Source organism: Leptonychotes weddellii, chromosome 1 (genome assembly GCF_054177405.1).
Source record: "Leptonychotes weddellii isolate Sample4059 chromosome 1, ASM5417740v2, whole genome shotgun sequence".
NCBI lineage: Eukaryota > Metazoa > Chordata > Mammalia > Carnivora > Phocidae > Leptonychotes > Leptonychotes weddellii.
The window spans coordinates 128,484,116-128,504,416 of NC_138369.1; positions in this window are offsets into that span (position 1 = coordinate 128,484,116).

Below are 20,301 nucleotides of genomic sequence, written 5' to 3' on the forward strand. Positions count from 1 at the left end.
GGGTGCGGATAATTTCGTATTTTCTTTGGGGGTGGAAAAGGAAAACAATGTAAGCTGAGAAAATTCTTAAATATTCATTTTTATAAATTTTATTAAAGAATTTTGTTAAACCAAAAAATATGTGTATTTTATTTATATTAATTAATTAATACGTGTATTAATTAAACTATATTAATATATTATCCATTTATTTTAAGTATACTATAAAGACAATAAATACACAAATATTTATAAATTTATACAATTTAATGTAAAAATTAATTATATATCATTATATATCTATCAAAAAACTCCAGGCAGCTGGTATTCCTTGTTAAAGAGAAAGGGACACTCGTTCCTCTGAGCGCAGAAATGACTCCCTTCTGTTTGGGGAAAAGAAGACCATGCACCCAAGACTTGGATCTATACTAGTATTTGCTGGGTTGTTTCTGAGGAGTGGTCGGCATCCAAACCCCTCAACTATGTAGGGGAGTCTTTCTTTGCCTGGTCTTGGCAGGAAACCGAGCCCCATCCCTTGGAAATTAGGGTAGGATTGCATGATCCAGCCTCAACCAGCTGAATCTGTGCTAAGAACCATGCGTCTGGAGTAAGCAATGCAAAGAAGCTGACCACTCCAGAGGCCATGGCAGCAGGCTCTGCGGTCTGAGGCCCTGGTGGCAGCAACGCCAGGGACAGCAGGCACAGTGACACAGCTCTCCAACCAGGCCGTCCCCTGCCATGACCGCGGCTGTGGTTGCAGCTGCCCACTTCCCCTTGGTGCTGCTCATTTGCTCATCAGGATCTTCAGCCTTCACACTGACACCTACCCACTATCCTTTCAGGAATCCCTCTCCTGCTCAAAGGAGCCAGAATCAGTTTCTGTTGGGTGCAGTCAAGGATCCTTGCAGTCGGGCACCTGGGTGGCTCAGTCATTGACCATCTGCCTTCGGCTCAGGTCATGATCCCAGGGTCCTGGGATCGAGCCCCGCATCGGGCTCCCTGCTCGGTGGGAAGCCTGCTTCTCCCTCTCCCACTCCCTCTGCTTGTGTTCCTCTCTCGCTCTCTCTCTCTGTCAAATAAATAAATAAATTCTTAAAAAAAAAAAAAAAGAATAAGAACACATTAGGGGCTCCCAGGTGGCTTAGTAGGTTGGGCGACCGACTCTTGATTTCAGCTCAGGTCATGATCTCAGGGTCGTGAGATGGAGCCCCTTGTCGGGCTCTGCGCTGCCTTTGGCTCGGGTCATGATTTCAGGGTTGTAAGATTGAGCCCCACATCAGGCTCTATGCTTAATGTGGAGTCCGCTTAAGACTCTCTCTCCCTCTGCCTCTCCCCCACTGCCCCTGCTCTCTCTCTCTCAAATAAATACATTCTCTCAAATAAATACATAAATCTTAAAAAAAAAAAAATTCTCTCTCTCCCTCTCCCTCTGCTCCTCCCACCCCTCTCTCTCCCTCTCTAAAAAAAAGAAAGAGAGAAAAAAAAGAATAAGAGTACATTACATTCAGCTATGAGCAAAGCTGTTGGACTCTCAAGGAAACCAGGACTGCAATTCAATTGGCACAAGTCAAAAATTAGAGTCCACCACCATAGAAGGAAATGAGTTGCATGAGTGATAGAATTCTTTTCAGAGACAGTTGTATCTGATATTCTGAAATTGTTTTTGGTGGGTATACTTTAGGATAAGTTAGGCCTGGAAACACATTAAAGAACAAGAGTTATATGTTAGCCAAAACTTGATAATAAAACAGGAAAACTGAATAATTTAAAACAGACCAAAAATATTAGTGGAAACATTAATAAACAATAAACTTTTATAGGTGAAATCATCTCAGCTCAAAATTGAAAGAATTGGCTTATGATTATGTGGTAGAAATACTTGCAGTTTGGGTTATAATTACTATTTAAACTATTCTGAAATAATAATTCTATATAATTATAATCACAGTTGTTATAATTGGAATTATTGACAAGAAAATAGTACTTTCTAAGTTTGTAGTGGTTTATAGGTTAAATTTGGCAATACTGAATTTAAGATCATTTTAATGAAATGATCCTTCTTTCAATCTTAGAATCCCTTCAATCACACAGATTGTGATGACTGGGTTTTTTATTACTTGGGGTAACTCAGATGTACTCCCAATGACTGGAAAAGGGAGCAGGTTTGGGCAGCAGCTTAATTGAAACAGGGTTTACTGGGTGCCTGGGTGGCTCAGTCGTTAAGCGTCTGCCTTCAGCTCGGGTCATGATCCCAGGGTCCTGGGATCGAGCCCCGCATCGGGCTCCCTGCTCTGCGGGAAGCCGGCTTCTCCCTCTCCCACTCCCCCTGCTTGTGTTTCTTCTCTTGCTTTGTCTCTCTCTGTCAAATAAATAAATAAAATCTTAAAAAAAAAAAAAAAGAAACCCAAAAGGTGTAGCACCTCTCCAAACTCATGTAACTTTAGAAGAAAAAGAAAAACAAACAAAAAGAGCAGAACTGTTTCGAGGAGGAGCCACAAGGAATAACCATTCTACTTGGAATCCATTGCTAACCTCAAGTGGCCCCCAGAAGTGTGCCCCTGTTTTCGTTCTGCCAGCCGTGTCTATGAGGAGTGCGAGATGATCCATTGGCAGGAGGAAGCAAAGACGTTTAAGAAAAGCCTCCCTACTCGACTTGTCCTGGAAGGGGATGAAGGCATCCTGGGAAGTTAGGAGTGGAAAAGGTGTCAGATTGTAGGTCACAGGGATCAAAGGCTGAATGTGGAAGGAGAAGAGAGATCCAGAAATCAGACCATCAGCCTCTCCATGTCACGAAAACGACCCTGAAGTGGAGAGATGCAGCCGGTGGGGGGAAGATCTTCAAATCCTCAGGCGGGCTGGATGTCTGTCCAGGTAAAACCAGACTGTGTGACAAGCTCTTTTAACCAGAGGCAGAACTTGGGCTCCAGAGTCACACTCTGGCTCTAATACTCATGCTTCAGCACGTGGCAGGAGGAGGAACTTGAGCAGAGACCTATCTTCTTTGGGCCTCGGCTTCCCCATAGGAAAGGTGCCTCTCACACAGCAAGTGCTCAATAGACCTTAGCTATTATTATTGCTTGCTGACAATTTCATCTTCCAGAGAGCAGAGGAAGTAGGAAGGGGAACTGCCACTCTGGGCCTAAATTTGGCCAAAAGGAGGAATTGGTTGGCAGAGTGGAAGTGACAGGAACCTTGCGAGAAAGCAACTGTGTCTTGAAGTTTGTGATGGTGAGTGACAACGCACAGGGAGATGTGTTCCCTTGATTTTAATAACTGAAAGAAAATACAGGGCTTAAGACTTTAGAAAGACGCTCAAGAATTTAGTAACTTCTTAAGAACAGTCACTTTACCCATAAGATCCCAAGTCAGTGAAAAAGGGAAAGGAGCTTAAAGAAGCCATATAGTTACATATATGTTTGTACGAGAAAGGAAGCCTAAGATGAACAGAGAGGTGCATAACCACTGGTGAGCACAAGGACATGGAACGGATGCCCAACACACTTCTGAGAAAGTGAAAGCCTCACATGAATAGAGGCCCATTAAGGGCCCCGTAAAGTCATATTCAAAGCAAAAAAGGGATATGCTATTTGTGGTCAATGCTGTCATGTTGGTGGGTGCCAAAGAGAAAGCAGAACTCCTCAATTTGTGTTTTGCTTCTGTTTTCTCTGTCAGCGGGAATGTTCTTAGAACAGAAACACCCAGAGGAAAAGTTAACTCAAGGTGGGAGAAAAAGGGGCAAGAGACAACCCCAGTGTCTCTATACGAATTCCAGGAATCTGACCAGAACAAATTACCTTCCAGAGTGTGGGAAGATTTGTGAATGAATCACCCTGGAAGCATTGTCGAAGGGACAGACCTGTGGAAGCAGGCACTCATTACAGTGTTCAAAACAGTGAGAGAATTCAATTCCACACACCACAAGTCATTGTGTTTATTCTGATTTCCAGAACCAAAACGGATTATTAATGAATGGTTTGTGGGCACCTCAAAGGGGCAGTGGTCCCAAGAGTAGTGTAGGGAACTACACAACATTTTGATCTTTGCGTCTTGTCCCCAAGGAGGTTTGCAATGCAAACACTTCAAATGAATTATGCCAACATTAATTTTCATCAGGAATGTGTTTTCTGGAACAAACACCAGGTCACTTTAATGCTTTGATCATCTTTCTATGACAGGGAGACATTTCCATTTTATGTTTTTATGTTTAGTCAACTGAAACATTTTTTCACCAGGATCAATTCTTCTTCATTTAAATTTTTAAATTTTGTCTCATTGCTTGGTTTCTTTATCTATGTCCGATCTGTATTAAATTTTACTAAAGTTTCTATCATTTTAGGTGACATTGTGATTGCATCCCTGCCCCTCACCATCACATCTATTTCCTTATTCCAAGTGACTACCCCAGCTTTTGTCCAGGAACCATATCTCCAACAGGCAGTATGGGAACTTTGAGGGAAACTAACCCCACGCCTGGCTGAAGCAGTGAGGTGTTATTATGGCAGGAGGTAGGACATGACTTAATTCAGGCCAATAAGGTTTGAAAAAGCCTTTTGTGGGGGCTTCTAGGGAAGCAGTTCCCTTCTCTTCCTTGCCTAATGTGGTATGAAGATGTGAAGGCTAGATGCACTGCAGCCATTTTGTTGCCATGAGGAAACCTCGGCTGAGGGCTAAGCCAGCACACAGAGGAGGCCAGGACCTAGAGGCCTGCATGGAAACTAAACTGACCAAACTACATCTGAAGGAGCTATTATGGACTTTACAGTTGTAGGAGCCATTAAATCCCCTCTCTGCTCCCCCCTTTTTGAGCTAAGTTTAGTTGAGCTTTCTGTTCCTTGCAACTGAAACTGCCTTAACAACTCTTACGAGTTGTTTCAATGGACATTTTGGATATAATTTTTCTTTGTTTAAAGTTTATTTATTTTTAGCAACCTCTACACCCAGCGTGGGGCTTGAACTCACAACCCCAAGATCAAGGGTTGCATGCTCTTCCGACTGAGCCAGCCAGGTGCCCCTACAAAGTCCAAATTTTCTGCCTCAAATTTTGCAGGCCTTAATTTTGTTAAAATTTTTATTTTCAATGTTTAGTTAAAAAAATTTTTATGTTTCATTATAAGCAATTGTCAGTTTTATTTTCTATTGATTGTGTCTGTCAGTGATAGTCATTATGAATTGGATAAAAGATTAAAGGTAGTTTATATTTTTTGGCGAATTCATGAGGCTATTGCAAGCAGTGAGTCAGAAAAAAGGAGGGAGAGAAACGGGTGGAGGGGATTGCTGCAGGCATAATGTAAGAATCTAAATGCATGCAGCAAAGAAAACAATCAACAAAACTAAAAGGCAACCTGCGGAATGGGAGAAGATATTCGCAAATGACATATCAGATAAAGGGCTAGTATCCAAAATCTATAAAGAACTTATCAAACTCAACAGTCAAAAAACAAAAAATCCAGTCAAGAAATGGGCAGCAGACATGAACAGACATTTCTCCAAAGAAGACATCCAAATGGCCAACAGACACATGAAAAAGTGCTCAACATCACTCAGCATCAGGGAAATCCAAATCAAAACCACAATGAGATACCACCTTGCACCGGTCAGAATGGCTGAAATGAACAACTCAGGAAATGATAGATGTTGGCGAGGATGCAGAGAAACGGGAACCCTCTTACACTGTTGGGAATGCAAGCTGGTGCAGCCACTCTGGAAAACAGAAGCTAAAAATAGAACTACCCTATTGACCCAACAATTGCACTACTAGGTATTTATCCAAAGGATACAAAAATAGTGATTCGAAGGGGCACATACACCCAGTGTTTATAGCAGCAATGTCCACAATAGCCAAACTATGGAAAGAGCCCAGATATCCATCGGCAGATGAATGGATAAAGAAGATGTGGTTTAAATATACAATGGAACATTACTCAGCCATCAAAAAGAATGAAATCTTGCCACTTGCAACAACGTGGATGGAACTAGAGGGTATTATGCTAAGTGAAATAACTCAGAGAAAGACAAATACCATATGATTTCACTCATATGTGGAATTTAAGAAATGAAACAGATGGACATAGAAGAAGGAAAGGAAAAAGAAGATAAAAACAGAGAGGGAGGCAAGCGACAAGACTCCTAACTCTAGGGAACAGAGGGTTGCTGGAGGAGAGGTGGGTCGGGGGATGGTGGGGTAATTGGGTGATGGGCATTAAGAAGGGCACTTGATATAATGAGCACTGGGTGTTACGTGCAATTGGTGAATCACTCAATTCTACCCCTGAAACTAATAATACAGCATATGTGTTAACTAAATTAAATTTAAATTAAACATTTTTTAAACAAAGAATCTAAATGCATGAAAGGAGGGTGAGGTTGGGGAACTCAAAATACCATGCCGTATTCAGAGGGGATTTGGACCTGTTATTGACGTTGGGGATAGACTAAGTATTCGGGACTTCAGAACCCCCCAACCAAGAAACCATGCTTCTCCGAAGGTTAAATTGCACGCTGAACTGTCAGGGGAAGGATTAACTACTACGTTGACAGTACCCCAGCAGCTCCAGTCCAGGGCTTCTGCTCTACAGTGTCTTTGTGCGACTTAGAAGGCATGCTCATCCAGCCAGACACAACCCCCCGGTAAAACAGGGGGTTTAGCCTTCACTCGTCCCCTCTGCAGTAACCCAGCACAACTGCACGGCATGGTGCTCAGCTTGGCAGAGGCTTTGGCCCCTGGGCCACGTGACTGGGAGCACCCAGCTGAGGGATCCAAAGTCTCAGGGACATTAGTCTGGGTCATGAAGGGATAATATGCTGAGGAAAAAAGCATTGACTGGCCAAGTAGGCTGGCTCAGGGCTGTGTAGCCTCACAAGAGCAGGGCAAGGATGAAGAGGCCTGAACATTGGTCTGATTTTAAATATAGATTAAGTATTGGATAATTATAATTAATTTTGCTAGGTATTATATTTCGATTTCAGCTCTGCTGGAAAACAGTCTTTTTTTTTTCCTAAAGATTTTATTTATTTATTTGAGAGAGCGAGCACATGCAGAGGTGGGGCAGAGAGAGAGGGAGAGGGAGAAGTAGACTCCCCACTGAGCAGGGATCCCGATCTCGATCCCAGGACTCTGGGATCATGACCTGAGCCGAAGGCAGACACTTAACTGACTGAGCCACCCAGGCGCCCTTGGAAAATATTCTTATGTTTTAAAGATATATACTGAAGTATTTAGGAGCAAAATGTCATGATGTCTTTAAATATACTTTTAAATATGTTAGCAAAAATTAATAAAGTGAGCTGAATGGGGAGAAAAATCTTCCCAGAAGACACTAGGCACACAGGAGGAGGAAAAGGCAATATGTCAAGGTTGTAGTAAACATCAGGGTAAACCCCAGGCTCCTTGGCAAGGAAAGAGCTCACTAAGGGCATTGTTCTCAACATTTCCTTCCCACTGAAGTTCCTGTCCTGACTCCCTTTAGGTTTGCGAGTTTCTGAGAAACTCATACTCTTATCAGGATCTTCCCGGGGTGGGGGTGGTCAGCCTGGAGACGACCCAAGGCATCTGAAGGGCTGTCCCATGGAGAGAGGGCAGGAAGGACGGCAAGAAGCAGATTTCAGCTCGATAAAAGGCCAAACGAAGCTGATTTCTTGGGGAAGCAGCCAAACTCCCATCTCTGGAAGGATCAAGCACAGGTTGGAAGACTTGAGAGGACTGGCCTTGACTTCTACAGTCCCTTTCAGCCTCACATGCCAGGACCCAGGGAAGGGGTGTGTGAGGCCAGAGGCGTCAGAACAAGCAGAGCTGTAGGAAAGGAGGGGCCGGGGCAGGGCCAGGCACTGCCTGAGCAGGGCCTTGAGCTATTTCTCTGGTTTCCCTCCTGGACCCTGCCTCATAGCGCTGCTTCCTGTCTCTCACAATCTGGAGAAGCCGATTTCCTCAGTGGCTGATTTCATTTGATAAGGAAAGGGAGGGGAGTCCAAGCTAAGCCATCATGGGCCCTGTCCTTGAGCAGAAATGGGAGTTCAGTCTTTCCAGTTCCTACTCCCATCCCACTGGGCCCCCCCAAGGAGGAAGAGTTAGGGGAGAAGTTGCAAGCCAAATTAGCGCAAGGTTTCTTTTGAACTTTGCAAATACTGTATTTCAAGAATGGGGACCACCTGGGTGGCTCAGTCAGTTAAACCTCTGCCTTCGGCTCAGGTCATGATCCCAGGGTCCTGGAATCGAGTCATGTGTGCATCGGGCTCCCTGCTCAGTGGGGAGCCTGCTTCCCCCTCTGCCTCTACCCCTCCCCCCCCCACTTGTGCACACCCGCTGGCTCTCTCACATAAAAAAATAAAATCTTAAAAAAAAAGAATGGGGACCAGCATATTTTCTAGCTCTGGTGAGGACAGAACAATACAGATCAGGTCAACAAAGTGGGCCCCAGGGCCATTTTGTGCTGGGCTTAGATGGGATATGAAGATGAATAGAGGCTTTCCTTCCCTCAGAGCATTCAAAACCTTCAACTGCAGCCAAAGGGCAAAAATAAAATATGCAGACTCACCGTAAAACATACTTAGTTCTGAGTTACCAGGAGAGGATATGGAATTTCCCTGGAAACACCTAACAAACAGACTATCTGCCACATTTTCTCTTATCCATCTGGTGTAGTTTAGGCTTAGGTGAGGGGCAGGGAAATGGTCCGAGACTAATGACTCTCTGGTGGTCTTGTCTAGACCAGAATTCTAGAGGTAGACAACCTTATTAGTCTCTCTTGGCCACGGGGTGGGGGGGGGTGGGGGGGAGAGGAAGAAACCCGTCCTCTCAGAGAAGGCTAGAAACCAAGTCCCTAGAAATAGTCCCACTCTGTTCTGTCCTGTCTTGCCTCTTGATAGCCCTGGAAACTTCAAGAATCCAATTTGTCCCAATACCTCATTCTGTGCCCATGAAACAGGAGCCAAAGAACTCTTGAGGAAGAAATAGTCATGATAAATGATGTTTTGAAAGATTTCTATTGTTTATAAAACCTCATCATATCATTATCTTACGTGACTATCTCAGTTCTGGGAGGCGGTTACGGACGGCACTGTTAACTTCATGCGCAGATGAGAGAACTAAGGCTCGAAGGTAAGTGATTGGCCAAAACCACACAGCAGGAAAATCAGCATGTGGTTTGTGGCCAAGTGCCACCAGGCCTGAGGTGATAAACTCCCATGTGCTTTCTACTCCCCACACCGCCTCTACTATAACATGCCAGGGTAGAGATACTGTAGAAGCATCAGCACCGTGGGTTTGGGTGGGGAGGGAAGTGGGGAGAAGTTTCTAGGGTCACATTCTTTGGGAATCCCTGCAAAACTGTCCCTCACCAATGTGCTTTGGTCCCCAGCCCCACACGTTCTGTTCCCCAGGGTGCCTTCCCCACATGACATGTAGGAGCAGACCGAACGACAGGCCAGACTGCAAGTGGGTGCCCACACTCATCCTGTCTCTGCAGAGGATCCAGCAAGTGAGTGAAGATGTGTAAGAGAGTGTCAGAGGCCTACGATTAGAGGTGATTAAAGTCTTGAAGAGAAATGTGATCCTTCTGGGGGGAGGCAAAGAGCTAGAGGAACCGGGGGCTTTGCCCTCCCACTCTCTGCATCTCTACTCCCAGAGTTACTGGGTGTCAATAAGGTGATTATGTAGATTGCTTAATAATCATGGCAGCGGGAAAATGGAGGAAATGAAAGAACAGGAGAAAGAAAGCTGGAGGAACTAGAACTTTCATGGGCAAAAGCAGAAGATAAAGAATTAGGAAAAGAAAATAACAAAAAGTCAGGTCCTCAAAACTATTGAGAGCATCCTCCTCCCTCCAGAAGAAAAAAAACCCGTCAGCTTTACAGAAAACATGGTGTTTGTGGCTTAACCCACCACAGGGTGTGTGTTTGGCTCTGAAGTGGAACTGAGGAACTAGTTAACTTTTTCCACTCTAGGGGTTTCCTCCTACAAGCTCCTCCCCACAGGGCCCCTCACACCTCCCCCTCCCCCTAGCACCTGAAGTGTGTCACTGCTGCCCCCTGCTGGGAGAACCCTGCTGGACATGGGAAGAGGGATGCCTTTGGAGGGTGGCCCCTTTCCACATCCAGGGTCATTTAAAATACTCCAAGGGGTAGGGGCGCCTGGGTGGCTCAGTTGTTAAGCGTCTGCCTTCAGCTCAGGTCATGATCCCGGGATCCTGGGATGGAGCCCCACATCAGGCTCCCTGCTTGGCGGGAAGCCTGCTTCTCCCTCTCCCACTGCCCCTGCTTGTGTTCCCTCTCTCGCTGTGTCTCTCTCTCTCTCTGTCAAATAAATAAATAAATAAAATCTTTAAAAAAAAAAAAAGGGGCGCCTGGGTGGCTCAGTCGTTAAGCGTCTGCCTTCGGCTCAGGTCATGGTCCCGGGGTCCTGGGATCGAGCCCCGCATCAGGCTCCCTGCTCCGCAGGAAGCCTGCTTCTCCCTCTCCCACTCCCCCTGCTTGTGTTCCCTCTTTCGCTGTCTCTCTCTGTCAAAAAATAAATAAAATCTTAAAAAATAAATAAATAAAATAAAATACTCCAAGGGGTAGGCAATAAAACACAGTATCTTAAATACAGAAACACACTAATGCGGAAAATGTCGAAATGTCTGGCTTATAATAAGCATACAGGCCTGTTAAAAGAGGTCAAGGCAGAACAAGGAGAGATCGCCCCCTGAGACCGAAGGATTTTAATGAGGTCTAAACCACCCATCTTCTCCCTCTGGCCTATCTGAAACATATTAACCTTCCTAAAGCACAGTGTTTACTGTGTGGGGGAAATGCCCAGATTTTATTTTCTAAATACCGTTCCCTACTAAAAGAAACCAGGGCTTCTTGCTAAAACAATTAGGCTCCAGGTCTGGAACGGGAAAGGTGCAAGATGAACCTAGGACACCTTGTTATGCCAAAAATTTATCCCATATGTGTTTAAAATGACACATATACAAGGTTATTTACTACAGCATATCCGTAATAAGGAAAGACAGGGAATAAGATAAATGACCATCAATAGGGACTGGGTAAATAAGTGATGGGTCATCCATACGATGGATACCATGCATTAGTGTGAAAGTTTGTGTGGGGATTTAGTGTGATGATTCTGGAATCAGACTGCCTAGCCTAGAGCCAGGCTCTACTACTTTCTAGGTTTGTGACCTTGAGTAAGCTATTTAAACTCTTCATTGCCTTAGTTTCCCCATCTAGAAGAGGAATAATAACAGTGTATATCCCATAAGATTGTTCTAACATTGCTGAAAATGAGGTCATCATAGATAAACCAGTAGAATTCTTATATACTGTTAATAACCAATGAAAAATGTAATGGGAAACAAATCTCATTCTTAAAGAAACCAGACACCTTAGGTACCTCTAAGGAAGAATACCTCTTTCCTACTTGTAAGATTTTTATCCATTTGAAAGGAACTCTGCTGGTGGGGCACTCTGTCACCCTGCCCCTTTACTCATTCTGCTCCTTGGAGGACAGGGTGACATTAAATAGCACATTTAGGAAGAATAATCTGGGCATGCCAGGCTCAGTTCTGTTTTTCTTCTTCTTGGGGAGCAAACTGCTGACAGTGTCCTATATATAGCTGTATCTATTAGATTATTTGCATACATCATTTGAGCGCCTACTAATATTTGTTGGCTTGATCTACTAAGCACTTGGTTATCTAACCTAAAGGCACATCCTCCAACCTGGTCTCTATCAGCAGTAAGGGTAATATTCTGGCCTCCCAGGTACTACTCCTAAAAGATGGTGAGATATACCATGATCATGGATGAGAATACAAATTATCATAAAGATAACAGTTCTTCCCAAAGCTACTAATTCAATATGTATATTGATTTATACTTTCTATATTTGTTTATTCATTTATGTATTTATTTTAAGTAGGCTCCATGCCCAGAGTGGAGCCCAATGCAGGACTTGAACTGACCCTGAGATCAAGACCTGAGCTGAGATCAAGAGTTGGACACTTAACTGACTAAGCCACCCAGGCATCTCTCTATTTTCTACTTTTAATACAAATCACAACAGAACTTTCAGGTAACTTGGCAAGCGAGGTCTAACATTCATATGGAAGAGCAAAAGGGCTAAGAATAATCAAAACAATTTTTAAAAATTACAAGTTTGATGGAGTTGCTCTTTTAAAAATGATCGTAAGACTGATTATAAAGTAAGAATAACTAAGAGTGGATGGTTTAGCCTATGTGTAGATAAATAGACCAAAGAAATAGAACAGGGCCCCATGCATATATGGAAAATTGGTAAGCGCAGAGGGGGCATTGCAAGTCAATGGAAGAAAGCATAAACCCTTCAATAAGCAGCAATACATATTAATCACATCATTTTAAATAACGAAACTACTTTCTCCATAATAAAAATATGTTCTAGGTAGATTAAAGACCTACATTAAAATTGTTTAAATCCTCTCCCTTTGTACTACAGAAAGAACAAAAAGGCTCAAAATACTTTTTATCAAAATACCTTTCAGAGCCCATGATGCAAACTCATCACAATGTTAACTAATACACGCTCTGGGTTAGAAAACCTATATTTAATAAGCTCCCAGGGCCAAGGTGTATAGCAGAGAGATAAACCAGCTTTTCACCTGAATAACCATGCTGAGCCTCTCTCAGACAGCCTAGCAATAAATTGACTCTTCAGGGAGGGCTGCAAAGCCTCTGGTCTATAAATTCTCTGAATTATTAGGCTGTTTCTAACACATTTCTCATGCCAGGAAGGCCGACCCCTTAATCACAAAGCCAGCTTGGTCAGACGATCCTGATTCCTCCATACTCCTTCATAAACATGTGTGGCAACAGGAAGTCTGCAGTCCTTCTGCACACAGTGCATGGTGTGTCCAGCTGTGCCTGGCCTGAGTGCACTTGCCCATGAAGTGGTCAGAATCTGGGGTACCACATACATCCCCTTACACCTGCAGGTTGAAACGGGCTTATATCGGGTATTATCTGTGGGTTTTGCCCTCATTCCTGTGATAAACAGAAATAATGCTCATGAGAGTAATTGGTCCAAATATTTGATAAACAATTAGGCAATGTCTAGCAAAGGTGAAGCTGAACATCACCCATAACCCAAGAGTGCCATTTCTAGTAAAATATTCTAGAGAGATGATAGTATTTGTATAGAATATATCCCAGCTTTGTTTGTACTAATAAAAAGTGGGAAACAACCTACATGGTCATCAACGGAAGAATAAATATATTGGAATATATTTGTAAAATGGAATACTATACAGTAATTTACAATGAATTAACAGTTCTACGTTCAAGTTTGGATAAGTCACAGGATATAACATTATAAAAGGACATAAGCAGTATTATATATGTATAATTTGTAAATATGCAAACTATAAGCATTCTTTATGGAATCATGCATATGTAGAAAACAAACATGGGAATGAGAACTGTCAGAATCTGGAGGGGAAGGGAAGGGAAAGGGATCAAATCACAGGCAAAGGCATATACGAGCTTCAACTATATCAGCTTTTTGTTTCTGGGAAAAAATTATCTGGAGCAAATATGGCAAAAATGTTAAGATTTGTGGGCGCCTGGGTGGCTCGGTTGGTTAAGCGACTGCCTTCGGCTCAGGTCATGATCCTGGAGTCCCTGGATCGAGTCCCGCATCGGGCTCCCTGCTCGGCAGGGAGTCTGTTTCTCCCTCTGACCCTCCCCCTCTCGTGCTCTCTCTCTCTCTCAAATAAATAAATAAAATCTTTAAAAAAAAATGTTAAGATTTGTTAAAGCTGCACAGCGGGCACAAGGGTGTTTGTTGTTATTCTCTTTACTCTTCTGTTTATTTCAAAGACGTCAAAATTATAAAGGAATAGTCACAAGGTAGAGAAAGCTTCAAGCACGTATCAGGAGCAGGGGATAACAAGGGGAATCAGTGCAGTCACAGAAGCCTAGGGAGGCAGTGAAATGGATTTCTTTTTTAAGATTTTATTTATTTATTTGACAGAGAGAGAGAGAGCACACAAGCAGGGGAAGCAGCAGAGGGAGAGGGAGAAGCGGCTTCCCGCTGAGTGGGGAGCCCAATGCGGGGCTGGATCCCAGGACTCCGGGATCATGACCTGAGCTGAAGGCAGACGCTTAACCGACTGAGCCACCCAGGTGCCCGAGCAAAATGGACTTAAAATTGGATGGAAGAGAGAAATCAACCTTATAATATTTCTGACATTTGGGACATGAATATCACCAGAGATTTAAAAAAAAAAAAATTATTTGGAAGCCTTGGTAAAAAAAAAAAAAACAACACCCAAATTACTATAGATTCTACAAATAGTTAAAAGAAACAAGGTTTTAGTGAGCTGATCATTTGACAAATTGATGAAATGCTCTTAATCACTTAGTGTTCAATGATTTGATGTTTAGCAAATTGAAAGATGTTTAAACAGTATTCATCCTTTGATAAATATCCTTCGCTCAGATGACACTTCTTCCATGAGGCTGCCTGGATTGAACCCCTTGCTTCCCCCAAAATGCCTTCTTCTTCCTTTGAAGTTCCACAGCATTCTCTCTGCACTTCCCTCGGGCCAGTATCATTTTCTACCACATGTTTGTTACAGGTATTTGGACAGGTCTTGGCTTCCTTGCAGGGCCATGAGATCCCTGAGGGCAAAGTTTTATTGTCTCTGCCTGCCTGATAATGTGGTGCCCATGGTAGGTCCTTAGTAAGTATCTGAACAGAGGAGAGGAGAGAGACCAAGAACTCTAACTGATGAAAGAATCAAGTAACCAAAAATGTCTGCTTTTTTCCAGTGCGCAAAGTGAAGGATGTTTATAACAGTCCATGCCTTGAGTTTAGGCTACAAATTTCTGCTGTTTCAACATTTTGTCCTCTTGGGCCGTTTCCTTTGAGATGAACTTCTGCCAATTTCTACCTTCAGGCTCAGCCTGTGGTGCCAGTGAGGTGTTCTCAGAGGAAGCAAAGCCAGAAAATATGATGAGAACTTTTCATGCCGGGGCACGGACAGCAGCAGATGAGGAGTGCTTGGGCGGGGGGGACCAGGAGCGCAGCCAGCCTGCTATCAGGATGCTACACAGAAAAGCCACGGGTCACCAAGGCTGCTGACAGTCAGGACCAGACAAGAGGCCTCTGGCTGGCTTCTAGAGTCACCAGATTTAGCAAATAAAAATACAGGACACCCGGTGAAATTTGAATTTCAGATAAGCACCAAATAATTCTTTAGCATAATTGTTATCTCATGCAACTTTGGTGGGGGGCATGCTTAAACCTAAAAAATGATTTATCTGAAATTCAAATTTCACTGGGCATCTTGTGTTTTCTCTGGAAAGCCAGACATAGGCCAGGGATTGTGTAGTTATTGCTGATTATAATTAATAGGCAGACTAAGAGGGATTAGTTTGCAGAGGTGAGGAGGGAAGCAGAGAGGAGCTAGTCCAGACCCTGAACGGGCCTTCGGGATAGGGACTATGTCTCCCAAGCCTGAAGAATAAAACATCTGTCAGTGTGTCCAGTCCCTCCAGGCAAGCCAGCCACCACCCCTGCTCACGTCTGCCTCTTGAAGAGCACCCCCCTGGTGATCCGTTGACTGCTTGTCTGCTTCCTCCTTGAATGGATAGTGACCAAGCTTTTGAGGCAGAGATCTGGGTTCAAATCCGGATTCTGAAACATAAAGCTGTGTGACTTGAGCTGGTCACTTATCTGCTGAAAACATCCGTTTTTCTCTCCTATAACAGATTTGGAGACACAAATGGAGGGTGAGCTCTTGATTAATTATCTACACCAGAGGCTCTTAAATTTTTTTCTTACTGTTAGTCATGATCTGATGGAAAGAGATAAGAAAGCCTCAGTCATCATTTTCCACCAGTGGCTGCTGATAAGGCCCTGAACGAGAGAGGCACAGTGGGCAGGGCCCTCTTGTCACCTAGCAGATCTTGTGCTTCCTCTCAGGAGGGGCCCCTGCAGGGAAGAGCCCTGCACTCCTCATGGGGTCCGGAAGGAGGGCAGGCCACAGCAGGTTGTGCAATCAGGGGACACATCCAGGTTTGGGCAGGGAGGAGAGTCCTGAGGATGTAGCAGGTCCTCTTGAGCCCCCTCTGGGCAGATGTCTGGCTCCATCTTTCTATAAGAGCTCCTTTTCTATGTCAAAACCTGTAGCCTGGGGCGCCTGGCTGGCTCAGTTGGTTAAGCGTGTGCCTTCGGCTCAGGTCATGATCCCTGAATTCTGGGATCGAGCCGCATCGGGCTCCCTGCTCAGCGGGGAGTCTGCTTCTTCCCTGCCCCTCACCCCATTTGTTCTCTCTCTCAATCTCTCTCACGTGCACACATGTACTCTCTCTCAAATAAATAAAATTTAAAAAAATTTTTTTTAAGTTTTTATTTATTTGTCAGAGAGAGAGCACAAGCAGGGGGAGCGGCAGACAGAGGGATATAGGTCTGAAGTCTGCCGTCAGAAGAGGGGCCCTCAGTAGAAGCCAACCGGGCTGGTGCCCTGATCTCAGACTTCCAGTCTCCAGAACTGTGAGAAATACATTTCTGTCATTCATAAGCTACCCTGTTCATGGTATTTTGTTATCATAGCCCCCTCTGACTAAGACCCTGTCCTTTCCCTAAAATATTTCTTCAGTTTACCACATCACCAAACTCCCCTCCAGACTGTGACCCTCACTTCAGTGCAGTGCCCCCAAAGCAACTAAAATTAAACTCTGGGGTCTTCGGAAAAGAATCCAATGAAGTATTTAAGCATCATGCCCGCAAGAGAGGGCGCAACTTATTAACAATGCCATCACCCCCATTTTTAATGCTCAAAATGAGCAGCTTGTGAGCAGCAGGATGGTAATGACCCAAGATGAGCCAAACAAAGAGCAGATCACCTAACTGGCTTTCCTTTGAATTTCCAACCTCACCCTCCTTTACTCTCTCTCTTACACAGGGAACAGAAGCTTGAGGCAAGAAGCACAGTTTCTTTTTTCTAGGTCCAAAAGACCTGAGTTTTTTTTTTTTTTTTTAAAGATTTTATTTATTTATTTGACAGAGAGAGACACAGCGAGAGAGGGAACACGAGCAGGGGGAGTGGGAGAGGGAGAAGCAGGCTTCCTGCGGAGCAGGGAGCCTGATGCGGGACTCGATCCAGGGACTCCAGGATCATGACCTGAGCCGAAGGCAGACGCTTAATGACTGAGCCACCCAGGCGCCCAGACCTGAGCTTTTTATTCCTGCCTTTGGCGTAGCAGACCAGCTCCTGCCGAAATGCAGCCCCTGCTGCCCAAGCAGTGTCTGTTCCTCCTCAGAGCTGAGTCTGGCCCCAAGAAGTGGGTCCTCTCCCTCCCTTTCAGCCTCCTTTGTCTTTTTGTATTCTTGGATTCCTTAAGAATGCTACTCTTTACATGGCCAAACTTTGAAATAAAAGCATGCTTGTCAGTGTCTGTGGAGTACCCAGCCTCTCTTCTCTGTGACTGCCTCCCACCGACCACCTCCGCCAGCCAAAGGAGCTCAGACGGGGATCCCAGCAGCTTCCCAGGTGCTGTGTGAACCCGCTTCCACCCCTTGACCACAGCCGATGGGACTAGCAGTGGGAAGGGGCGTCCCTGTCTTCAGAATTTGATAGTAGGACGAAGAGTCCAATCTTGTCCTGGGTTGATCTCTTAAAAGGAGGAGATGTATTGGCAACTATTTTTCCACAATGTGGACTGTGTAGAAGAGAAAGTTTAGGCAGAGTGCTGTCTCAGGGACAAGGAAGAGGTGATACTCCCAGACTCTTGATGACTTTCCATTGTCTTGTCCAAGTCTCTCGTGAAGTCCAACTATATTCTTGCCACTGACCTCTGTGAGATAGCCATGTATCTCTATAATTAACTCCTTTTGCTTAAACTACTTCAAGTTTCTGTTGCTTTAAATATTTTTTAAGTGTTTCCTATTCCCAATTTTAGGACCAAATGAGTTAGAAGTTGTTTTACACACACACACACACACACACACAAAACCTACAAAAAAAATTGCTTTTTTTTCTCATAGTTGGTTCCTAACGATATTTACCTACTGTAGACCAGCTCAGTAACAATATTGAGAAATGTACTGAATGTGTACTATGTTCCTGGCACTATTCTAAGCCACTCAATGTGCCTTTCCTTTCATCCTCACAACATCCTTTAAAGGAAGTAGTACTATTCTACACATTTTACAGATAAGGAAACTGAGGCACAGAGAAATCAAATGTCCTCCTCAAAGTAACACAACTAGTAAGTGGTAGTATTGGGTTTGAATCCAAGCAGTGTTGACTTAGTCACTATACTACGCACTTTCCAAACATTACCAATGCAACCTGACAAAAGACCTCCCAACAAATCTATCACACCCCTAAAATTGTTCCTGGCCCTTGTTCCAACAAACCACCAGACACACCATCAAAGTTGTCTCCACAGAGAAATATCAGGATCAGTAAAGAGAAAACTTACCAGGTGTACTAGTTTTCTAGGGTTGCTACGGCAAAAAGGTGGCTTTGACAACGATAATGTACCATCTCACTGTTCTGGAGGCTAGAAGTCCGAGACCGAAGTGTGGCAGAACTGGTTCCTTCTGAGAGCCGTGAGGGAGGAGTCTGTTCCATGCCTCTTTCCTAGCATCTGGGGCTTGGCTGACAATCATTGGCATTCTTTGGCTCCTACTGCATCATACCAGTCTCTGCCTTCCTCTTCACATGGTGTTCTCCCCGTGTGCATGTCTATGTGCAAATATCCTCTTTTTATAAGGACACCAGTCACATTGGATTAGAGGCCCACCCTACTCCAGTATGACCTCAACTCATTACACCTGCAATGACTCTATTTCCAAATAAGGTCATATTTGGAAGTACTGGGGGTTAGGACTTCAACATATGAATTTGGGGGAGCCACAACTCAACCCATAAAACAAGGTTTTATTATTTCTTTCCTGTTGCAATTTTTTTTAGTTGATGTAATTATTTAATGACACAGGAAAGTAATGTTATGTAACAAGCTGGTTACAAGTAGGGGGTAGAGGGGTACCTGGGTGGCTCAGTCATTAAGCGTCTGCCTTCGGCTCAGATCATGATCCCAGGGACCTGGGATCGAGTCCCACATCGGGCTCCCTGCTCGGTGGGGAGTCTGCTTCTCCCTCTGACCTTCCCCCCTCTCATGCTCTCTCTCTCTCTCTCTCTAATAAATAAATAAATAAATAAATAAATAAATAAATAAATAAATAAATATTTTAAAAAAAAGACACTGATCTCTCTCTCTTTTTTTTAGATTTATTTATTTATTTTAAAGAGAGAGAGAGAGAGTGTGTGTGTGTGTGTGTGTGCACACGCACGAGCACAGGCAGGAGGAGCAGAGGGAGAGAGAGAGAGAATCTCAAGCAGATTCCACACCAAGCATGGAGCCCATCACCAGTCTCCATCCCACGACCCCTAGACCATGACCCAAGCCAAAACCAAGAGTTGGATGCCCAAGTGACTGCACCACCCAGACACCCCAAGGACACTGACCTCATAAATGTAGCTCACCAAGGGTCATAGAAGGAACAAAGGAAGAGATATTAGATGCCTTCAGTACTAGTTCTGGCTCTGCCAGAGATTTGCTCTCAGCATATGGTTAGTTGGTTTTTGTTTTTGTTTTTGTTTTTCGGTATGTATTTTCCTGGTCATAAAACGGAGATTTTGCCTCTACTCTCAGGCTCCTCAAAAATCAGTCCCGACTGGTGATCTCCTAGTTCAAGGGAGAATTACCTGGGAACTTAAAACAAAACAAAACAAACTGATACTGATGCCTGAGTGCATCCCCCATGCCATCAAATCTCATTTGCCTGGGTATCCTACTTTTTAAAAGCTGCCCAGGTATATAGTCTTTTGATTGTGATGGATGCATACAGATGTCAAAATTATCAAAGTGGGACACCTGGGTGGCTCAGTTGGTTAAGGGTCTGCCTTCGGCTCAGGTCATGATCCCGGGGTCCTGGGATCGAGTCCCGAATTGGGCACTTTGCTCAGCGGGGAGCCTGTTTCTCCCTCTGCCTGCCACGCCCCCTGCTTGTGCTCTCTCTCTCTCTGACAAACAAATAAAATCTTTTTTAGATTTCTAAATATTTTTAATCTTTTTACAGATTTTATTTATTTGTCAGAGAGAGAGAGAGCACAAGCAGGGGAGGGGCAGAGGGAGAGGGAGAAGGAGAAGCAGGCTTCCCACTGAGCAGGGAGCCTGACGCGGGACTCGATCCCAGGACCCTGGGATCATGACCTGAGTCGAAGGCAGACGCTTAACTGACTGAGCCACCTAGGTGTCCCAAATCAATAAAGTCTTGAAAAACACACAAGA